At 44.4% G+C, this 22,861-nt stretch overlaps 1 protein-coding gene across 4 annotated transcripts in view; it reads right to left on the reverse strand.

Annotated features, from left to right (window-relative positions):
• Nucleotides 1-22,861, reverse strand: part of PDE8A (phosphodiesterase 8A) — a 134,450-nt gene that overhangs the window by 54,814 nt on the left and 56,775 nt on the right. The window contains exon 1 of one of the 4 annotated variants that reach the window (XM_071814070.1): nt 12,915-12,936. The exons of the other annotated variants lie outside the window; for them this stretch is intronic. The gene's annotated coding sequence lies outside the window, so the exon portion shown is untranslated. Of the gene's footprint in view, nt 1-12,914; nt 12,937-22,861 lie in introns of those variants that run through there. 4 annotated transcript variants of the gene reach the window in all.

Here is a 22,861-nt window from a genome sequence, read left to right on the forward strand (position 1 = left end):
AAACCCTGGAATCCCATTGTGTGCAAGAAAAGCGGCGGGGACGGCATAGGAAGGGTGGGTGGCTGCGCTGAGCAATCTGCTGATAGAGGTTACACCTCTTCTGGCCAAAAGGACCTTAAATCCTGCAGGATTTCCCTCCCCTTCCCCATGGTCCGAGGCCCCAGACCAGCAGGTATGACACGAAACACAAAATGTTTTCCAGTTACCTCTGGGATGGATTTTGCAAGCCAGGCCACCGTTTCCTGCTCTTTCCCAAACAGAGAACTCCTTTAAAGGTTCTGTGTCTGCACTGTCGTTATCGGCTATGTTCCGTTAAATTTTTACACATGATTTTGTTTCATGGAGGTGTATTTTGAAATTTTACTTCTGCAGTGCGATGTAAAAGCAACTTCTAATCAGATTAAATGAGTAATAAAAACCTAAGCCTAGGTTTACTGGGAGGTTAACCCGGAGGCCACTAGCTACGGTATTTCCTATATTTTACACCTATTTTGGGTCGCTTTACGTTACGTTAGCAAATGGACTAAACTGGAGTGTTTTCCAATATAAAAAGAGGGCTTGTCGGGAGAAACGAGAGCACCTACCATTCGCCCATCCACAAAGGGGAATGTGTTTCTTACGGGATCGCTGCACAGTGCTCAGCTTTGTTTCTGTCGGGATTTTGACATATGGCTGAAGTTAGACCTTAAATTAGAATATTCCTCTTTGAATTGAGAAATGATCTTTCTGTGCAAATGAATAGTGTATTCAGTGCGAATAAAGCTTCTGCTATTGCACAGTTCATCTTATCTACTGATGTCATTTCCTTCGTTGCTTCTGTAATATTAATAATCGCCATATAGCCAAAGAGGTCATATACTAGGAATGTATGCTTTAAAATTCTTCAACATCGCAGAAGAGCTTGAACAAAAAAATCTATGTTTCTGGCTGGATGAACACACTGAATGACTTACAAGGAGATGACATTACATCATTGAAAGGTGGGGATAAAGAAACCTGTCTACCGAGGGGAAAAAACTCTGAATTGCAAGAGAAATGCAAGAGTCCAACGTAGAAAAAAAAATCACTAATGAACAGGGAACCTTTAATAAGGAAAAAGGGGTCATAAACAAAGTAAGCATGCAGCAAAATTGATGTTTTTAAGGAGACTGGTACCTTTTAAGGCAGAGCAACAAAGATGCTGAAGGGAGCGGAGCATCTCCCGTGTGAGGAAAGGCTGAGGGAGCTGGGGCTCTGGAGCTGGAGAAGAGGAGACTGAGGGGTGACCTCATTCATGTTTACAGATATCTAAAGGGTGAGTGTCAGGAGGATGGAGCCAGGCTCTTCTCAGTGACAACCAAGGGTAGGACAAGGGGCAATGGGTGCAAACTGGAACACAAGAGGTTCCACTTAAATTTGAGAAGAAACTTCTTCATGGTGAGGGTGTCAGAGCCTGGCCCAGGCTGCCCAGGGAGGTTGTGGAGTCTCCTTCTGTGCAGACATTCAAACCCGCCTGGACACCTTCCTGTGGAACCTCAGCTGGGTGTTCCTGCTCCGGGGGGGATTGCACTGGATGAGCTTTCCAGGGCCCTTCCAACCCCTCACATTCTGTGATTCTGTAACTGTCTGGTATGAACTTCTCAGAACATCTCGGACTAGAAAGCCGCGGTATCATTTTTGCGCTGAGTGCTCTGCTCGGTGGGACTGTGGCTATCTCCAGGTGTCATCACAGAATCATAGAATATGAAGCAGCTCTTTGTGCATAAATGGGAATAAAAATTAATCTCCACTACATATGTTGAGGGAAATAGAGGCCCAGGTCCACCCTGCCTCGTCTCAGTCTCATAACCAAGATGCCAGCATTAAAGAGCTAGAGAGAGGATTTTCTCCCTCATAGTACTTCAGCTTTACACTCTCCCTAGAATTCTTCCTTTGTTTTCTTCACTTGTAAGTACCAATGTTACCAGCTCTAGAATCTCTTTAAGGGATCTCAAAATAGTTGATCAAATCTCAAGATCAGTGCAATTTTTTGCTCTGGAATAGTGATTTTTGCTGCCCTGGAGCTGGTGATAGCACAGCAGTGCAGCACAAACAGGTCCCAGCCTCTGCAGGACTTTGGTCTGAGCAAGAAAGGCATGCAGTGCGAAGCAAAGCAGGGCGAAAGGGCAAGGATTAAGTCTGATGGAGTCTTGTGCACAAACTCAAACCCTCGGTCAATATTCAGAGAGGTGCCTCCAGCTCCCAGATCCCAAATACGGGACTGCCGCTTCTGAAAGGAGACATGCAATAGGAAAACCGGCATTTGGGTTATCGCACATCTAACAGACAGGAGTAACCTGGGCTGCCACGTATCACACACAAAGGCCAAAGCCAGGAAGAGCTGGTTCCACTGAGTGTCCTCGGAGACAGGTAAACCGGGACAAAACGGAGCCAGAGATGACAGGGCAAAGAAGCTGGTCAATAATTTATACTACAAGAAAAGCTCATGCTTTCAGAGGGCAGAACATCAAATCAGACAGCTGGAAGGCATCTACAGAGGTTATCTAGAGCATCCTCTATCCCACGGCAGGATTAATGCAGTTATGTCACCCCGAACACACATTTGCCTAAGCCTCTCAAGCTCCATGGCCTCCTCAGCCACCGACTGAATTGCTGCACTGTCCTCTCTGTTGGGAGCTTCTTCCAGCTCATCAAACTTCAATATTCTCTATAATTAAGGCTGAATATAGTATTTCTTGCCCTATTCACCATGGAAATGAAGAATTTATTATCCCTCCCAATTGCTATTTATTATTATTATTTATTACCCCTCCCATTCTGCAGCAGCCTTTCCCAGATTTGAAGGCTGGCTACTTTGCAGAATTAAAGGACTTATTATTTTCCTTTAAGTCAAAGAATTTTAAAACCATTTTTAAAACCCTTCCCACACATACACACAAAAGTTGTAAACGCTTATGGGAGCTGTGCAAGCTGCAGCTTGTGAGCAATCGCTCAAAATAGTTTGAGCACAAGTTCTGGGGGGGTTGCAGAGGGACGCAGGCACGCACTGAGAAGCAGCTGCACACAGAAAGTGCATCTGAATATCACAATCCTTATTCCTTGGATCCCAATTTCTAGGAAATGCCTAGACAGAGTACAACACTTACTTCCATGGAAATTATTGCGTTGAAAACCAAGGCCCTGCATCTCCACTAAGAAAGGACTGTGCCCAGGCCAACACACAATCATATCTCATTAAAATCAAGATAATGTTAAGTTAAGCTTGAGCTTCAGTGCTTGCTGAATCACAGCTTGGTGTTCTACACAAGGAAGTTTATGATACACATTCATTTTCAATCAGACAACCGAGACATGACAGGAATTACATCTTGTTCTTAGGATTGTGCTTGGACTGATATTGTCAGTCCCCAAAGAGAGAATTTCAGTGTTTATTACAACAGCTGGAATTAACTATGTACTCTAGTAAAGACATTAGAAATCCTAGCAGGAGGTAACCGTATAATTACACTTCTCATAGATATTTCAGAATGAAATACAAATCTCAGTTAGCGCTTACTGACATCTCCAGAGCACATAAACTCATAGAAGCTTTCATAGATTTATAAAAGGAAAGAGAAAAGCTTCCTGGAAAAGAACAGACTGGCCACACTTATCTTACTTGATGTGAATGAGGCTCTGGCAGACCAGAAAGAATAAAGGAAATAGTTGTATGATGCCTAATGACTGCTTAGAATGGAAAAATGTTTCTTCTTTTATCTTGGCTTGTTACAAGGGGATGGGTCAGTACAACACAGCTTGAATAGGAAACTACGCCTATGATCAACCCAAGTTTTTAAAAGCTATGTGCACATATTGTGCAGTAACAGGTTAGCTTTGAACCATGGCAAAAATAGAGTAGTTTCTATTTGCTAGGAAGTTATAGGTTTAACTTTATAGCACTGAAGAAATAATTGACTTTCATATAACTAAACGAAGGAGGACAGAATAAGTATTTTCATGACACCAGGAAAATAATGCAGCTACATCTACATTCATAAAAGTCAGGCTAACACCTATCAAGACTTCTACAATTCCATGCCAAGAAAAACACCTCTGGTACTTTTGGTCTTGAATCTTGCATTTCTTGTTCATTTAACTTCATTTCTATGTCTTTTGAGGCAGAAGTACCTTCAGTGCACCTACAGTTTATTGTGGTTACCACCACCCAAACAGAGCTTATTAAGGGGCACTAGAATATCACTCTAATGAATACGAGTAGTGGTAGCAGCAGAACTGCCCCAGGTGAGGATCTGATCCTTTTGATTATTATTTAGGAAGCTGCACTTTTCACAGCTGCAACTGACTGGAGAATTTTGCCAACAGCTTTCTCGATGTGTTATGGAACTATTGTAAAAGCTCGAGACTCCCTAACAGATGGTGTTAAAATCACAGCCCTTAAAAACATGAAAGGCAACAACGGCAACGCACAGGCTCAGCACCAATGTCATCATCTTTTTACACTGGACATCTATCAAGTCACTGGTCATTATTCCATTGCTTTGCAATCATTAATCCAAATTCATTTTGACACGGATGACTAGATTTTGATACTTAATAAGTGCAGCACCTTACTCCTTGAAAAGTCTGGACGAAAGGAAAATGTTGGCAATCCGATTTAAATTTAAACCAAATCTGGGAAGATCAATTTTGAGTGCAACTGTAGTAAAAATCCCTCACATGTAACACCGCACTGTCTGCAGCATTTCTAACAGATCTGAATGAGCAGTCAGCTCTTTGATGGCCAGATCTGCAGGAGCTGCTGAGAACTGGAATCTCTCAGGGAAGTAAAGCAATGTAAGGAGTTAAGTCCACCCAGCATTTACAGATGACAGCTCATTCCTACAGAAACAGAGTTGTGGGCCAGAACAGCTCCCACTCCAGGATAGAACAACAGCAACCAAGTCTGGGTCTTCATTCCAACAATTTCTGGACGTCTTTTTGGGCCCTGGGGCTTTGTCACAGGTACCAAATGTCTAAGGCTGCCCGGAGGTTAACGCATCCCTTCCCAATTCAGCATATTCTCCACCTGGATGTTGTTCCTGTGACAGATGAAATCCAGCCCTTTCTTCTGTTGTTTGTCCTCAGACAACAAAGAAATCTCACAAAGGGTCAAAATATATCATCTCTGTTGCCAGCTAACAATTCCTTATCGCCATTACTCATTTATACTGTTTATGTTTTCCTATTGCCATAGTAACAACACAGACAGCTAAAAAGAGCTTCCATGAAATAAATCAATGGCATCTGCAGACCTGAAAGCTGCTCGATTCAACAACGGTTCATATCGAGGGGAGAGGGTGAGGGACAAAACCTGCAATTCGTTAATACTGGACAGTTTTTTTATCCTTCACATGCTAGTAATTGGCAAACAGTGTCTAAAGAGAACCGGCTGGTATAAAATCTAATAGAGAATATAATACAAGGAGGAAGGCTTGAATGAGATGGTCATGATTATTCATTGTTGTTGTAACATATTAATTAAGTGTTGCTATTACATGCAAACATCAGAAATTTGGCCTCTACCCCAATGACTCTGCAACCTATGAGACATAGTCCTCGGTTCTTCCTTACATCGTGTCCTTTGCTTATATGAAAGGCCTCATGGCATGAGATGCAAGACTTGAACAACCAAGACTTCATGATAGACAACACATTGAGAAAATCATTCCATGAATGGTGATCTGCACAGGGCTTTAGAGAGGGCACGGAGAGCGGCTGCTGGATAAAGGACAGCCAGGAAAGTTCTGTGCAGTTTGGTTATAGAGTTTTTAATGCTCACTCTTGTTTTCCTCCTTCCCAAAACAGCAAGCATTCCTACAACGCTCAACACATATTTACTGTAGGTCTTTCGTACTTTAATTAAGTACATCAGAACGCTGATACGCTACAAAGATGCCCTGAAAGAGAACCTTTAAGATCCACAGATGTTTTAATCTAAATACAGGTGTTTTGTGCCATTTGAGGTCTCCCACATGGCCTCTCCTGCTGGTCCTGAGGGTTGTTTTTAGGTGGGGTGTTAGGTACACCGTGTAGCAGCCCGGGAGGATCACCCGAGATACTGCAGCACATCACAGTGGGCACACACCAAGTACCCAAGTACCTCCACACTATCACCTAAGCAAGTGGCTTCAGGATCACAGTCGCAGATGAGGAGACTTAAATCTAAGTCTCACTTTGCTGGATTTGGCTCTTTCTAACAATCTTTACCGGTTATTGCACAATAGGAAATCCTCAAGTGCCCTTTCAGCTTTGCTCTCCCATCAGCTCCACTATCCGTGTTTATTTGCACCGCCAGTATATCCAAGAGCCCTTTTCATGAACTGGGATGCTCTTGTGCTATATCAACAAAACACGACAGCGGGCAACATCTTACAGAGCTAATATGGGACATGGAGCTAACGGTGGAGAGGGACGGATGGGGTGTAGCACAAGGAAACAGCACTGCCATAGCAGAAGGCAGAGCTCCCAGCAGAGCAGAGACAGCTACGGGTAAGCGGGTCTAGCGTGGCTGCTCCTGACGCTGCAGCTGTCAGCAGCACTCGCAAGCTCATCAGAACAGTGAATAAGCCCAAAGAACATCCAGTGACAGACAGACCTGACTTTCTAACGTGAAATGTGTCCTTCATTCTGCCCTTTTCCTGCTTTTCACCATGTTAAGCCTGGGTACAAAGGAACTTGCAAAGTGAGGGCTGGGAGGATCCATGGCTGCGCTGTGAAAATGCCTGACCAGAAAAAGAGTAAGCAGAGAAAAGAGCTAGGGAAGCTCAAGGAAAACCTTGGCACAAGGTGAAGTAGGTATCAACTCACCGTAAGTAAGTTTAGGCTTGAAATAAGGAGGATTAGAAACCCTCAGAAGAGGAAGGATCTGGAACAGCCTTCTAATAGGAACAGGGAAAGGCTGAAAACTAATTAGCTTTGAGACAGTACAGGATGCATTTATGAAAGGCATTCAATGCTGTGGCTGCCCATAATAGCAGAGGACTGACCTTCATGACCCAGGTCATCCCTCCCACTCCAGTAACTGCGTATGTCCCCAGAACACACAAAAAGCCAAAACCCCGTTTGTTCAAAGCCCCTCTGCCTATATGCTTGTTTTGTGTTTAATCCATTGCTACAGCAGCCAGTGGAATAGGGAATAAGTGGTATGGAACAAAATCATTAATCCAAGAAAATGCATTAAGCAAAAATAGAATAAGCGAGGATGTGCTATATTTGAAATTCAACTTCTTAAATCTTCCTTCCCCAACTCCAAAGTAGAAAAAAGCAAAAGTGACTGGGGAATCGAATCTTTTGGTTTTATGTTTGGCATTAAACAGGTCATAAAAATGATTGACTTTGGCTCTTTATGCCTTTAATGCATTAAAAATAATTACAACTGTGCCCCAACTGAAAAGCAATCTCAGAAGTCTGCATGTGTATTTAGGCTTTTGAAGACAAGTAACGACTCGGCAGCGCACAGAGCTCATCCCAGAGGAGAAGAGAGGAGAGGGCAGGCGGCACAGCTGGGGAATGACCTATTAGGGAGCAGTGTAGGGGAAAGGGACCTGGGGGTCCCGGGGACAGCAGAGTGACCATGAGCCAGCACTGGGCCCTTGTGGCCAGGAAGGCCAATGGTACCTGGGGTGGGTTAGAAGGGGGTGGTCAGTAGGTCAGAGAGGTTCTCCTGCCCCTCTGCTCTGCCCTGGGGAGACCACACCTGGAATATTGTGTCCAGTTGTGGCCCCTCAGTTCCAGAAGGACAGGGAACTGCTGGAGAGAGTCCAGCGCAGCCACCAAGGTGCTGGAGTGGAGCATCTCCCGTGTGAGGAAAGGCTGAGGGAGCTGAGGCTCTTTAGTTTGGGCAAGAGGAGACTGAGGGGTGACCTCATTCATGTTTACAGATATCTAAAGGGTGAGTGTCAGGAGGATGGAGCCAGGCTCTTCTTGGTGACAACCAATGGTAGGACAAGGGGTAATGGGTGCAAACTGGAACACAAAAGGTTCCACTTAAATTTGAGAAGAAACTTCTTCCCAGTGAGGGTGTCAGAGCCTGGCCCAGGCTGCCCAGGGAGGTTGTGGAATCTCCTTCTCTGCAGACATTCAAACCCGCCTGGACACCTTCCTGTGGAACCTCAGCTGGGTGTTCCTGCTCCATGGGGGGATTGCACTGGATGAGCTTTTCAGGTCCCTTCCAACCCGTGACATTCTGGGATTCCTTCCTTTAGCTCTTTGATCCACCTCAGCATCCTCTGCTTGCTTGCATTGACTCATTCTTCTTTTCCTCTCTGAAAAATTATTGCCTGCAAACTCCTAGAACCGGGTCACGATATCCCACCTGCAGCAAAGCCAAGTGGCGTTCGGCGCAGGTACGAGCAGCGCTGCACCTTGTCTGCCTGACGTTTTGAGCAACCCAGCATCTCCGCTCAAACCAAGTCTGCCCCATTAGCCTCAGTCTCTCCTGTCCTACCTTACCAGACTCTCCGCAGCCCAAAGCAGCATGCCATCCCCTAAAGCAGCATGCCATCCCCTAAAGCAGCATGCCATCCCCTAAAGCAGCATGCCATCCAAACGGCAGGTCCCTCCAGGATAAAAAACAGGTTGTGCAGTCTAAGGCTGAAAAGTAATTTAGAGAACATTAAAAATTCCTTCTCTTGCAGCATAAGGAACAAACCACACTCTGTATGGTGCAAGGAAAGCTTCACAGGGATCACAACGCTTTTCTTTTTTTGGCCATCTAATGGGCTCTGGCAAAACATAGCTTGAGCATCATGATGCAGTTTTATGAAGATTGTTATGTTATTGTTTGGCAAGGCTTTGAAATGTCTGTTAGATTATTTTTAATGAGTAGGAAGTAAGGGGGAGTTTGCTGATGAATTTTACTTTGAAAGATGTTTTCCTTAGCACATCGGTACGTTTAATCGGCACACGGAACTCCGCAAATGCAAGCACACAGCGACGCGCACCTTTCCCAGCTATCCCAGTGCACACAGGCATAATTTCCAGAAAAAAAGGGACAAGCAGGGCAGGAAAGAGATGGACATAAGACACCAGGCCCAGCTCTGAGACTGGGCAGTAAGACCCACGGCCCACTGAGGCCTGCCAGGAATGGGAAAGCAATAAGTAATGGATCACAAATTGGTGCAGGGTAGGGGGATAAGGGGGGTAAGCTTTGGACTGGCTCCTTTCTAACCCAGTCATAACCGAAACAAAGTCCACATCGCCCGGCCAGGGGAGCCATGGGAGGCGTCTGACACCAGTCAGGAGCTCCAACATCCACGGACCTTGGAACTACTTGCAAAATCAGTGCTGTGAACCCTATTTGCCACAGCGAGCAGTCTTTGAACCCATTCACATCTCGTCCAGCCTGACTGCAAGCCATGCCAGGACTGATTTGCCATCCCAGGCGTGTGCCTGTGCCCACCACGTGAATGCGTACAGCTGTGAGCGCAGATGTCTCCCTTCCCCTCCCGCTGCCTGTGCTTCCAACTCAGCTTTGAATTGTTCACACCAGGAAACAACTAACACACAAACCCAAACTTTCCCTTGAAGGAGATGATTTATTTCTAAGGAGATCAAGAGTCTGAAACAGAACTCCGAAGAAGTCTGGACCTCAAAGAAAGCCATTGTGATGATAGGAATCTTCACTTTGGCAGAAAATGGCACATGGCATATAAACAACATGCAGACTAAGATGGGAGCTGATGTGCTGGGGTTACGTGTGCGATTCGTGACTCCCAAGCACGGCTGTGTGCTATCTTGATTTAGTTACCTTTGCCTCATTTGCGTGGATTTACTTAGAAAATTCTATCTAGCCATAAATAACTAAATATCTGAGGGGCCTGGAGAAAAGTGCACACAGAACGCCTCATTTACACCACATATTCAGTTTCCTGCTGTCTACTATATAATTTGTTATTGAACCACAGAGATTCTGCAAACTTCTGCTCTGATATTTAATTTGTTTGACAGCGCCTGTTTTGCTGACCTCCGGGGCTCCCTGCAAGGCCTGTTTTCCCAGACCGAGCTGGCTTCAATGAGGAATGTCACATTTACTGCGGGCTGGGAAAGGATGAGGGCTTCGCCTGGTGCTGACATGTGTCAGCTTTAAACCTGCAATAAGTGCATTTTTAGAAACAGAATTGTCTGCGTGCTTTTGTCCGGAGCTGACTGTGTGTTGTGTCGCCTGGACGGATGAGGCACAAGAGGATTGTGAGGTCATATAAAACTGGATTATGACAATGAATCAACAGGGCATTAGGAATAAGCTAATTAGAAAGGAAGAATCTGCATGCACACACGCATCTTGCTAATTGGCAATTATGGGAGAGAAAGGAAGAAGAAAACACACAGCAGCTAAACAAGATTTTAACACGATACTGAAGAGATCCACCCAGATTTCCCTGGGAGTCTTCTGATATCCACGATGTTTATACACTGGCTTTGGCTTTTTCCACAAGGCTACCGAGTTCTCCCCGCAGGCAGACAATGTCTTTGAAGTGGTGCACACAATAAACCGTCCTTGTTTTGCAGTTTTTAAAATGAGGGAGGACAATGGATCCTTTAAGCACAGTATTAGACCTTAAAAAAATGGTTTCATGCTACTAAAGGAGGCTCCTTCATATGCAGAGCAGCTCTAATAGCATGTTCCTGTGCACAAAAAACCTGAAGCACCGGTGAAAACCAGAGCTAACATGCAATGTAATTAAGCAACAGTAAAATTTAGCATTGGTGAAAGCAGTAAAAACTTTTAAATTGACATCTAAGACAAAGTAGTTGAGGTTACCTCCCTGTGCTGGAGTGGAAGCGTATGGTTGCAGGGCTCATATTGCAATAACAAGAATTGTCCCCAGAGAAGACACCGACTCCTGTCTTTGTACCATTCACAACCCACTTGTGCAGGATTCTTAGGGCTCAGAGTGCCAGCCGAGACCCAGGAGCGTAGTCACTCCTGGGGCCATCTGTCATCCTCTGCACAACAACCACTATTAACTCATTGTCACTGGGAAATTGTTTACTTAATAATACATTGAGTTGGCTGTCCTTCCTGCAGAAGAAAGCTGTTCCATAAACATCGGGAACTACTGCCAGACCTCAGCATTCAACACTGGCTTCCCTGCCTATTCCAGATTCTTCATTTTTAAAATCTCTTGTTCTGATATAGACTTTTATGAAGAAATAGTTTATTCAATAGTTTGCTTGTCGTCTTCAATAGCCCTGGTTAATAAAAAGACCGAATCAGTGTTTCCCAAACTACTTCTCAAAGTGGAGGAGGAAAATACAAACGTTTCCAAGCTATACCAGTGACTACGCAGAACTGCTTCCATTTTAATGGCAGACACCTACTCCTCATCCCGCTCCCCATAAGGTTATTTACTCATGGTATGTTTTTTACAGATTGGGACCCTTGATCCTGCAAGCACTTGAGCACTGAGTATCACGCTGTCTCCCTAGGACTCATTCAGAGATATAAGTCTGCAGAAATCAGGGCCAGAGTTGTATTTCTGAAAGCTGCTGGAGTATAAAGACAAAAAGACACAAAACCAACAAGACACAGCGCCAACAAAACCTCAAGGTAGAGCAGCGCCCTGGCTGGTGACTGAACTGTGGATCTCTAAGGGACTAGAAATGATGCAACCATGACATTTCCATTACTTTACAGCAGGACTTGTAACTGGAAGGGCACGGTGGCAAAACCAGATTTAACGTAAGCCATGCTCCTCAGCACCCCTTTAGAAAACAAAACAAAACCAAATAAACAATTCGAGACCAAATCATAACCCGAGCTGACGGTGCAGTATTCGGCTTGCTTTCAAAACCGTTTTGTGTTTTTAGAAAATCCTGCGGGTTCTGTACTCTCTGTGGTATTTCCAGCGGACACAGATCTTCCTGTGGTATTCAACCTGGCACTGCCACAAGAACTTTGCCCCTGATTGTCTCAATGAAAACACCACAAAAAGGAACACTTTCCACAACTGGCTGAAAACATCTAAAATATACATATGTACAGGGATAGGCTTGTATATATAATCAGGAAGGGGGAAAAGAAAAATCTGGTAAACAGATGAAAATGCAATGAATGATTTTACCAAAAGAACGAAAAAAAAAAAAAAAGAGAAGGATTTGGGGGAGGATTTTTGTTTGCTTGTTTGTTTGTTTTGTGAGAGATTCCAGTCAGACTCAAAAGCTTTGCTCATTTTTAGCTGGTGGATTTGAGCCAGAGCCTTTCCTTGGCTCCGACTCAACTGCACTCTATAGCTTTGATTCACTGAAATCCCGGCCCTAGCTGGGGGAAGGGAGCCTTGTCGGTGCCGCTCCGGCCAGGGGCCGGGAGGAATCAGAGGCGCCGGCTCACCCAGCTCCACCCCTCTCCCCACAGCCGTGGCGTGGGGTCCCCTGTTCCTGGAACCCACTCAGCTGTCACACAGAATCCCAGAATGTCAGGGGTTGGAAGGGACCTGGAAAGCTCATCCAGTGCAATCCCCCCATGGAGCAGAAACACCCAGCTGAGGTTCCACAGGAAGGTGTCCAGGCGGGTTTGAATGGCTGCAGAGAAGGAGACTCCACAACCTCCCTGGGCAGCCTGGGCCAGGCTCTGCCACCCTCACCATGAACAAGTTTCTTCTCAATTTTAAGCGGAACCTCTTGTGTTCCAGTTTGCACCCATTACCCCTTGTCCTATCACTGGTTGTCACCGAGAAGAGCCTGGCTCCATCCTCCTGACGCTCCCCCTTTAGATATCTGTAAACATGAATGAGGTCACCCCTCAGTCTCCTCTTCCCCAAACTAAAGAGCCCCCGGTCCCTCAACCTTTCCTCACACGGGAGATGTTCTGTCCTTCTTTCGAGACTGAGTTACCTGATCATCTCGCCTTACCAAATCGTTTTTCATGTGTGAAAGCGGCGTCAAAGGGAACGAACCTGATTCTGTACAGATAATTACACGGGCTCCAAACGGGTTCCGCTAATGTCACGCTCCTCGGGGTGCTGGTGAGGGTGCCCTGCAGCCACGGCACAGACACCTCCGCACGCTGGCAGGGAGCAGGGCGCTCGCACACATTTCCAGACTGGAGGTTGGCTTTCTTTGCCAAGTACAAAACGGCGCTTGGCAGCGCCAGGTCCCCGGCACAGCCCTGGCAAAGCGCCCCGGCGCTCCCCAAGCAGGGCCAGCTCCACGGATGAGCGGCTCTTTTCTCCGCCGTGCGTCGGTGAGCTCAGCCGAGGCCGCTCGACTGAGGCTCCCGGTGCACGACCAGCAGGGCCGCGGTGGGTAACCGGCCTTCTAGGAACGGCTCTGAGCCCGCTGGTTTATTACACATTAACGAGCCTGGAGACGACAGAGACTTTGCAGCACGGTCAGATCTAAACTGATGATACAAAGTCTCCAGGTTTCATCCAACCGCTTAGTTATCAAAGTCATACAACTCCTTCTGTGAGCTCAAAAAATGCATTATAGAGAAAGAAAATTGTAAAGAGAGGCAGGCCAGGCTTAGACAGACGCGTACCCTCTGGGGCACATGGCAGGGAGGCAAGGAGAGACACAGAGCTAATTGCAAATTGCTGCCATTGCCATATTAGTCATGCAACATAAATGCTGTCAAGTAACAAGCTTTATAGGAACAGACTCTGATTTCTCTGACAATGCCAGAAAGCGGCACTGAGGTCTAAAGGCTACAAATTAAGCATTGTCAGGGTTGATAGAAGTGGTCCAAGATCTGTCAGCTGTACCTAGCAGGGAAACGGGCTGTATTTAAAGAGACCAGGCTAGTTCTGCAAATAGGGCTGACAACTGCTTGGGATGCTCTGGAGAGCTCTTCTCCCAGGTCACGGTAACCAAAATGTAACACTGCTTGGCCAAGTATTTCCCTCATTTTGGTGCAAACAGAATCCATGGTCTTTAACCACCTGGAGATTGTTCTCTGCAGTGATACTCTTCATTAAGGAAACCTTTATGCCCCAGTGCTGAATAAAAAGGGTAGAGGTACAAGCTGTGGGTATCGGGCACGACTTGTTTCCTTTAACAGAAATAATTTAGAGATATTTTCAGATTTGTTACTGACTGCATAAACGACTGAGCTAGCTCTATTTTGCTATGCCCTGCAGTTATTAGTATCAGGACTCCAAAACGCCAGTGTACGGCTTCTCAGCGAAAAAGCCTTGAAGAGGATGGGAGTCCGACATTCAGCTTTCTGGTATTTATCCTCATCCAAAATGAATCTTTCCTTAACACAGAGCCACGCGGTAACGGCAAAGAAATACAGACCCTTCCACAAAAATAGATTCTAACAAGCTGAAAGTGCAACACTGAGATTAGAGAGTTGCAAAATGGTGAGAGCCCATCACTCCAGAGGGGTAGCTAAGCAACAACTGCTTTGTTTTGTTTTGAAATCTATATGAGGAATAAAAATACCACCAAGCATAGAGTCAGCCCAGCAAAAATATTCCCTCCTCTGAAGAAGAGCTGGGGCAGTGTCGGCTCATCTAGTTGCATGGGTCCTTGTTGTTTTAAACCTGCCATCCCAAACGTTCTTTTGACAACCTCGCAACTGACCGTTCAACGTTTCAGATACCAACGGGATGGCTTCATTGAGGTTTTTATTGATGGTTCTATTTGAAAAGAGAGTATTCAAGTGTTAACACTCTACTTGGAAATAGAGTATTTTGGAAATATTTACTATTTATTCATAGTAAGTCTGAAAGCCCAGCGTTCATCTGCTAACAGAAATAAAGCCTCCCTTGGAAGTCATATGAGCCCACGTGCAGCGAGCGGCTTAACCAAAGGCAGAGGGTTAACGGACCTGATGAGCACTACATTAAAACCCTGTTAAACCAGGACGTTCCAAAGTGAACATTGTTCTTTCCGAAGCCAAGTGTGGTCTTAAATTCAGGAAAAGCCAAAATAAATCAGTCCCCAGGTAAATTCTGCTGGATGAACTCTAAAACTCAGGCTGAGATAGCACAAGACACAATATCATACAACGAGGAAATGAAAAGGATGACCAACCCAGCTGATTTTGAGGCAGCTTCATAACCAAGCAAGTACTAGGCTGAAGGTTTCTTACTGAACCAATACAGGGACAATCTTTTAGGTGTTTTAGCACACAAAGACAGCGACTTGACTCATAATTTCCCAAAGCATCCAAGCAAATCGCTCCTACATAAGGTGAGGATCACTGAAAATCCTAGTTGATGCCCACATGCCATAAACCTGCCCTTTAATCCCTCAAAGAGCAATGTTTTTTTTCAGGCATTTACTGAAATCCTTCTTATCACTGGAACATCCTGATGAATATCTTTATATTCACCTAAGGATATGCAAAAACCAAATGAGCTTACTTCTTCCATTTTCTCTGCCTTTCACATGGATGTAACTTTGTCAGTATCACTGGAAGAACCTGTCCCAACATTTATAAATATTACTCTCCCTTTGTCATATAAGCAGAAAAATATTATGACACATTCCGTTAACATTTATAAACACATTTTATCCAACTCACAGAATAAGGTTTCAACAGACTGACAAAGAAAACTCCCTTCTACACCAACACAGCGTGGAACATCATCCCTGTCCTCCAGATGGCCCGGCGGGAGGTGGGAGGTGGGAGTCTCCACCAACACATTGCGGAGGTCCAGGTCTCTTTTTTACTGAGGTCAGACAGCGATTCCCCTGTTTTTGAAGAGATTTGGACTGGATCATAAGCGATTTATATCTCACATGTTCTGAAGCACTTCAGGCCGTCTTTAAGCAAGCAGAGTCCATGTTTGAGCACCTTAAGGGGTATTGCCATAATTGCTGTTTTCAAGTGAAGGCAACCTTCCTGCCCCCATAGCACACCAGACCACCAGGTCACTGCTGTTGCTGCTGTTGGTCGGGCTGAAAGTAGTGGAAGAAGACACAGATAAAATGAAATTGCAGTTTCATTGTGATGAGTCCAAACAAGCAGCCATTGGGGCTATGACCTTCTCATTCCAACAGATGGAGACAGAGACCTTTGGGTTTAAGCACCAATCTCAACATCTACACATTTAGGTATTACCCTACTTTATCCATGCAAAAGCTTTAGACTCTTGTGTAACTTTCTACCAGAGGAACAACAATAATAAGGGAAACAGATCAGCTTATGGGATTATATATAGAAATAAAATGGAAATGTATAAAAAAAAGACCTCATTTTTCCATCTCCCATGCTAGACTACACCCAGTCATAGTCCAAAAAGCAGTGTAAGGATGAGATGCAATAGGTTTGCTTAAACTGTATTTAACCAATTTAAGTAGTAATACCTTCTTGAGTTCTGGGAAACAGTCTGATAGTTGGAGGAAGAAAACCCAGATCAAAGATTTTCGCTGTTCATCATACTCTAAAGGTTTGGATGCTCTTTATACTTCGTAACTGCTGACTAAGCAACTGAAGCCAGTGAGGGCTCTGAGGTGCTCTGGATTTCCGAAGAGCACATCACACCCCCAGAATATGTCTGGTTCCTAAAAAACCTTTGGGAAGTTAAGTCTTTGCGTTTCTGCAAACCATGGAAACGTTGCAGTAGGTCCTGTTGACATTACCGTCTTATGGACTCCAAGGAGATAGTGTCTTTCTCAGCAATGCAGAATCCAGGAGAAACTGTTTGGGCCATGTGAGGTTACTGAACTCAAGATACCTTTCAAAAATGTATTTATCTGATGGATTTAATACAGCCCCCTCTCCTTTTTGTGGGAATACATGGTGAACACACCGTCATTGGAGCCATGACATCTCCCCATCCTATCTCCATTCTAAAGTCAGCTGTGTAAATGTTTTCTGGGGAGCTGCAATTCGCTGTTATCGTGCAACACGCACGTTTTTTGCCCCAGTATGTTCTTTATGGTCCAGCCCATGACATTCAGTGCAGCAGCTGGCACTCTTTCCTCCCCCAAAGCACAATCTCTCACCTTCATGAAATGTCCCAGATCCTCTGGCCAACAGGATAAGAAACCTGAGTTTGCTGCTGTACTTTATTTTAGCGAAAGAACAGACAACAGGCTGACCCTTTGAATCTCAAATCTAGTGCCGTACATATTACACACTTCTGATCTACACAACAACCCGTACCGTAAAGAAGCAAAACCCAGAGACAGCTCTCCTTTCATAGATGTATTACTTTGCCTGAAAATGGCAGAGTTAATTACAACAAACAGACAAAAACTTGTTTAAGGCAGAAGGACCCTGCTTAAAAACTGTTTGCCTTGAAGATAAAAGCGAAGCTTATAGGTGTTTACCATATCAGTTTTACAAACAACTGGCAAAGCTAGACAAGAAATTCGGTGCCTACGTGCGTTCTGTCTCTCTTCTCTCCTCAATAGCTCTAAGTTCTGCACTTTCCTTGCTGCTAAGACTCTGTTACTGCTTCACCATCCTGACTCCCAGCTTTTCTTTGTCCAGCTTGCTCACCTCCAGACTCTTCTCCTCCGCTCCACCCTAACGTGGCCGGCTGAGATCCCCTCTGAATCCCTCCAGCGGTTTCCTGTTATTACTGCAAACTCAAAAAGCTTCTTCCTCACAGTACTCCATACGTTTTTCACACCATCCAACAGCTTTGCTCCCCACCCCACTATTATTTTCTCAGCTTCTCCCTTCTCCTCAGCCACCTTTGGCTCCCCAGCCTCATCCACAGGTCAGTTTATTGAAGACCTCTTCCTTTCCTTTTTGCTCTTCACTCATTAACCACCAATACTCTCCTAAAGTACTTCTTGATAGCTTGATTTTGCCTCTCTACATTAACTTCTAACATCTTAAACACAAGAATCCTGTTTGCTTCCTGAGCATAATTTCAGTGTTTCTCCACAGGGAAGAAAAGGCTGGAACAAATAACCCAAGTGCTGTAGGAGTTTCTTGAAGATAAACGTACTGAATCCAACAAGGATTTCAAGTTTTACATCAGAACACACAAATAGCTCAAAAGAAAAACTAAAAGCTACCCTGTAAAGGCAATCACTAATGTAGTTACACAGTTACAAGAAGAAATTAAGTGTGTGGAAGATTTTCTTTAATTGAATTGTAAGCAAATCGAAGATGCGCATCTTGTATATTTATTAGTCGGCATCACTGCGCTATGGTTTTTGCTCACATGGAACTGAGGGCCCTGCTGGGCCCACCACGCAGCTCCATCTCCTGAACAAACCAGCGCTCCCACCCTCAAAGCGGACCATGCTGCTGGGAAAAGAAAGACTATACTCCCACAGCTTCAGTGGAAAAGCAGTTCCTTATTTTCAATTTCTAACACTAAAGTGTTGTTTCATTTCGCAAATGTTATCCAATTTGATGCTCCTTTTTATGGAGTGACCACAGAAAGCCAAAGCAATAGAAAATGGCCTGAACAAGACTCATGACTGCCATAAAGTATGATACTTAGTCTGGAAGCTCACTCTATTGCCTTTCTTCAGCAATTGTCCAGTTGTTAACCAGACTGTGATTTCACTTGCAAGTCTTACTTCTGAAGCCCCAGAGGTTAATAAACAGCAAGCTCTGCGCTTCATTGGGGACCACTGCAGCTGGCCAAAACCTGCACTTGTTCCACTGCAGCCACCGGAGCGATGACAGGTCCCCAAGGCTGAGGCTTTGCTTTCAAAGATGTCTATGGGAGGGGATTTTTGCACTTTAATTCATTCCAGAAGAAGTGTTGATTTAGGCAAATCACCCAAAGCACAGTTGTCCCCTTTTAAAACTAATGTAAACTGGTGAAGGGACAGATCCAACAGGAAAACAATCAAAGCCGAGGCTAAAATCGTACAACCAATCCCCTGCCAAACAGAACCGGCAAAGATTATGCACAGCAACTTCACAAGATAATAAGCATGACGCAGCATGCCGAAGAAATAGCTGCAACGCATGAATAGGATGTAATGTGCTGTCTTCAACAAACCCTCTAGAACAATGAATCATCATCAGTTCCATGCAATTCTTCATGTATAGAGACTATTAAGCTTTCATAAACCCTTCGAATATATCCAGAAAGCAACTCAGGCAATATCTGAGTAAGCCTTCCAAGTGTAGAATCAGTAAGTAGCATCAAGCTGTCATACACACACAATAAAGACTCTGAAAATACGCTCACACACAACTTTCTAAAAAGATAACAACAATCAAACCCAGCACCTTGTATTTCACTCAAGTGAAGGATAAACAGCTATTAAATTGTACACGTCAGGAACACGCGTCCAAGTCATAAAACACCACGCTGTTTGTGCAGAGCAGAGAATGGGTAGAAACAGTATTACACACGTCCAGAGGCCAAACGCTGCGTGTTGAGGCCAGAAAGATAAAAGAGGATCCTCCACTCCTCACTCAACCCACTATCAGCCCCCTATTTCTTGACCAGCTCCGGAATCATAGCAAAATATTGACGCTGCGTGTCGCCTGGTGCCGAAACACGGACACCGGTGACACCGGGGACTCCGGAGGCACCAGGGACAGCCGGGGTTGTCCACAACAACAACGACTAAGCGAGCATGAAGTGGCGCACGCTTCATTTTTGCAGTAAGAAAACGGAGGTTAAAAAAGTAAATAAAATAAAACAAGAGTGGTGGGGGAGCCGAGGAAGCGAGGGTCAAGTTCCTGGTCTGCCACAGAGCTTTCGTGTCACCACGGCCGCGTTGTTTATTCCCTGCACGCCTGAGCAACAGCTCCGTGGGTGGTGCAGAGGAGAAATGCATTAAAGGCTGGGAGGTATTTGGATACAGGAATACCCAAGAGCTCTAGGACTGGCATATTTACACATACAGAAACCACTCGGATACGATAACTCAGAAAACGCTAAGTTACTAAATAATAAACGCATTAATCTTGGCAGCAAATGTTAAAGCAAGCATAAACGGAGGGAAGGATTAGGGGACACAAGGACTGTGAGGATTTCCCCCAGCTAATGACGTGGTCCTAGAACTCGAAGAGAAGCTATTTTCTGATAAATGGAACGTTGGCTTTTTGTGCGGGATCCCAGCCGCCCGTAAAGCCGAGGAGCAGCAAGGCGGGTGTCGCGTCCTGTGCCGGCGGTCGGTGCTCAGACACAGCCGGCTCCACGCAGCTGCCAAACGCGGCTGCAGAGCCACGGAGCGCGAGCTGAACTCGCTCCTTAAGGGAAACACGAGCTGGCTTGTGTAACCTCTGCCCAGCCGTTAACGAGAAATCCTCATTAATCCGAGAGAATACAGCTCTCACCCAAGAACTCACCAGCTTCTCGTGGGGCATTTCAGCTGAAAGAGCAAGATAGATACACTTTACATATACATACACTTTACATATACATACTGAGGGGTTTAACTCTTCACAGCTTTTCTTTTAAACATCCAAAATATTTGACAATTACTTTTTAAATGTGAGAGATTTTGAGTTTAAATGCTACAACTTGCCATAGCACTAACAAACCATAACTAGCTTGTCCAAAAAGCGAATTCTAACTAAACAGGGGAATGGTCATGCTTAGAAATACATTTCCTTTCACTCCTATGAGCCTGATAGTGCAGTTTTAACAGAAAAAATGGAGAAACACAGCGCCTTGCAAAACAGTTACAGGTTTTTCTGTTAAAATGTATATACCGTGGCGCTGAAGGAAAGGATGTTTTCCTTGCTATCTTCATCTTTGCTCTTAAGCCAAAGGAACACGATGTTAAATTCTGCGCAAACGTAGCACAAACCACAGTCCTTTGTGCGTGTTCTTGAACCGTTTCAAGAAGCCCTAGAGATATCACACATTATCCCATGATTCAAAGCTTTAACCTTGAGGGAAAATACACAAAACAGCTTCATATTTTTTCCAACTCAATACAGCATTGTAAATAGTATAACAGCTATTTGATAAACACAATAGAAGGGCCTTTAAAGTGAATACCTCGCGTTTGCCATGTTTATAGTAAATGTCTCAGTAAAGACTGTTTTAAAATGCAAAACATCATTAACTACTGCTTTTTTTTAACCGGATTTCGTCTGCTTTAAGGCAAATCCAGGCACGTCTCCATTTTGAGGAACGCAGTATCGCTCTTGTTTATTAAGAAGGTGATCAATAATTTCTAAACCGAAATAAACTTGGGTTTGACCATCTTCACCTGATATAAAGAATATTTTAAACAAAATCCCATTTTTTCCCAAGTACCTGACATGATTCTGAGGGTTAATAAAGAAGAAAACCTTGGCAGCCCGAAGGCAGTGCCCAAATGCGCTCTGTACTCAATGCAGTTTGCACTGGATGCTATGGATTTACATTAGTAGCAAACATCCCACAACACACAACCTCTTACCAATGTTCACTTTGCATTTAGCAAAATATCTGATTTAATAGCAAAGTTTCCAGTGTACGACTATACCGAGATACCTGCAAATAGAACAGTCGAATATTTCTATTCGTGGTGTCTCAGTTTTTATAAACCAGAGAGTCTTAGAAAATTAAAAAGCTCGAATATCTTCACTCTTGTTACACTACTTTCCAATGAATTGGTCAGAAAATATAGCTGATTCTTCTGGAATCTTAAGGAACTTAAATTTGTCATTTCTTCATCATTCACTCAGGCCAGAAACAGCAAAATAAGAGATTCCCTTCTCCTTCCTTATTCTGCAAGAAGAATTACAGGTAAAGACAATTTGAATAAAAACAAAGCAGTGGCAGTCTGACATTGTAATTGCCATCACATTTCTATGGGGCTGTGAGTCCTATGGGACTACCAACAGGGAAAGACACCTCTGCGGAACGTATTGAGAAATCTGTATTCCTGTAAACGCCGAAAATCAACCTAAAGTTTTAAGCTCTTTTTTTGACATGAGATACGGGAACCAAAATACGGTAGCGTCACAATAACTTTTAATAAACTTACTTCTGCATCATTTTTTCACTACACCAACAGCCATCTACAGTCCATGTGAAGAGCAGCTGGTGATCTCAAAGGAGCAAAGATCTAGTGTAATAACTTTGGCTCAACAGGACTATGGAAGCCTGCATAAATACAGCGCATTTCGGAGAAAGCCAGACATTGCAGAACCACGACTCCATTCATTTCCTCCTAGAAGTATTAATAATTTACCACCTATTTTAAAAAAGCAGCACTGGAGCTGCATGATTGCGTTCCGAACAAATTCTAGGTATTCAGAGAGTTGTTTGTTTTCCTTTGTCTCTTAGTTCAGTCGTGTGTTTCAGCCCCACTGGCCTCCTGTAAATCCCCAAAGACAGCTCGATGGAATGAAACCCCAGATTTTATTCAGCTACAAAAGAAAATAAATTATGCTGAAGCTCATGTGAATATTTAGACATTTTTCCAAGCACAAGGATAAATGCACAGCTCTCGTGATGAGATACAGGAAAAAACAATTCCATAAAGGGCCACTTATGCCCAGAAAGAACATCCAGAAAGTGATGGGAAACAAGAAAATAAAGGGGATAACTTAATGTCAGGGCTGTAAATACTCCATTGCCTGTCCACCAGGGACAGGCGAAAGCTTTCCTGGGAAGCACTGTCACCTTTTGCACAAATTGAAGTATTTCTGTCTCTCCCAGATCCAAGCTACCTCCTTCTGGGTTGCACAGCTAACGCAATCGTTCCCCTCTCCCCGCTTCCCACTCAGCACAGGTGACTGGGGGGGAAAGAAGGACAGAGAGAAGAGAGCTGAAAAAATTAAAAATGTTTTATTAATGCTACTGATAAAATAGAGAAAAATAATACAAAATATACAAAACCAATGTTGAAAGTCCCAGCAGATGTAGGGCCGGCACCCCAAGTCCTGGACTGGACTCTGCAGCCAACCGGAGCTGGATTCAGTCTGTCACTAGGCCACAGTTCGCAGGGATGACTCGCAAGGTCCTCTCCTAACATCAGCCATAAGGAAAAAGGACAAGATCCTTGTCATCTCCCACTT

The sequence above is a fragment of the Patagioenas fasciata genome, chromosome 12 (genome assembly GCF_037038585.1).
Source record: "Patagioenas fasciata isolate bPatFas1 chromosome 12, bPatFas1.hap1, whole genome shotgun sequence".
NCBI classification, from domain to species: Eukaryota; Metazoa; Chordata; class Aves; order Columbiformes; family Columbidae; genus Patagioenas; species Patagioenas fasciata.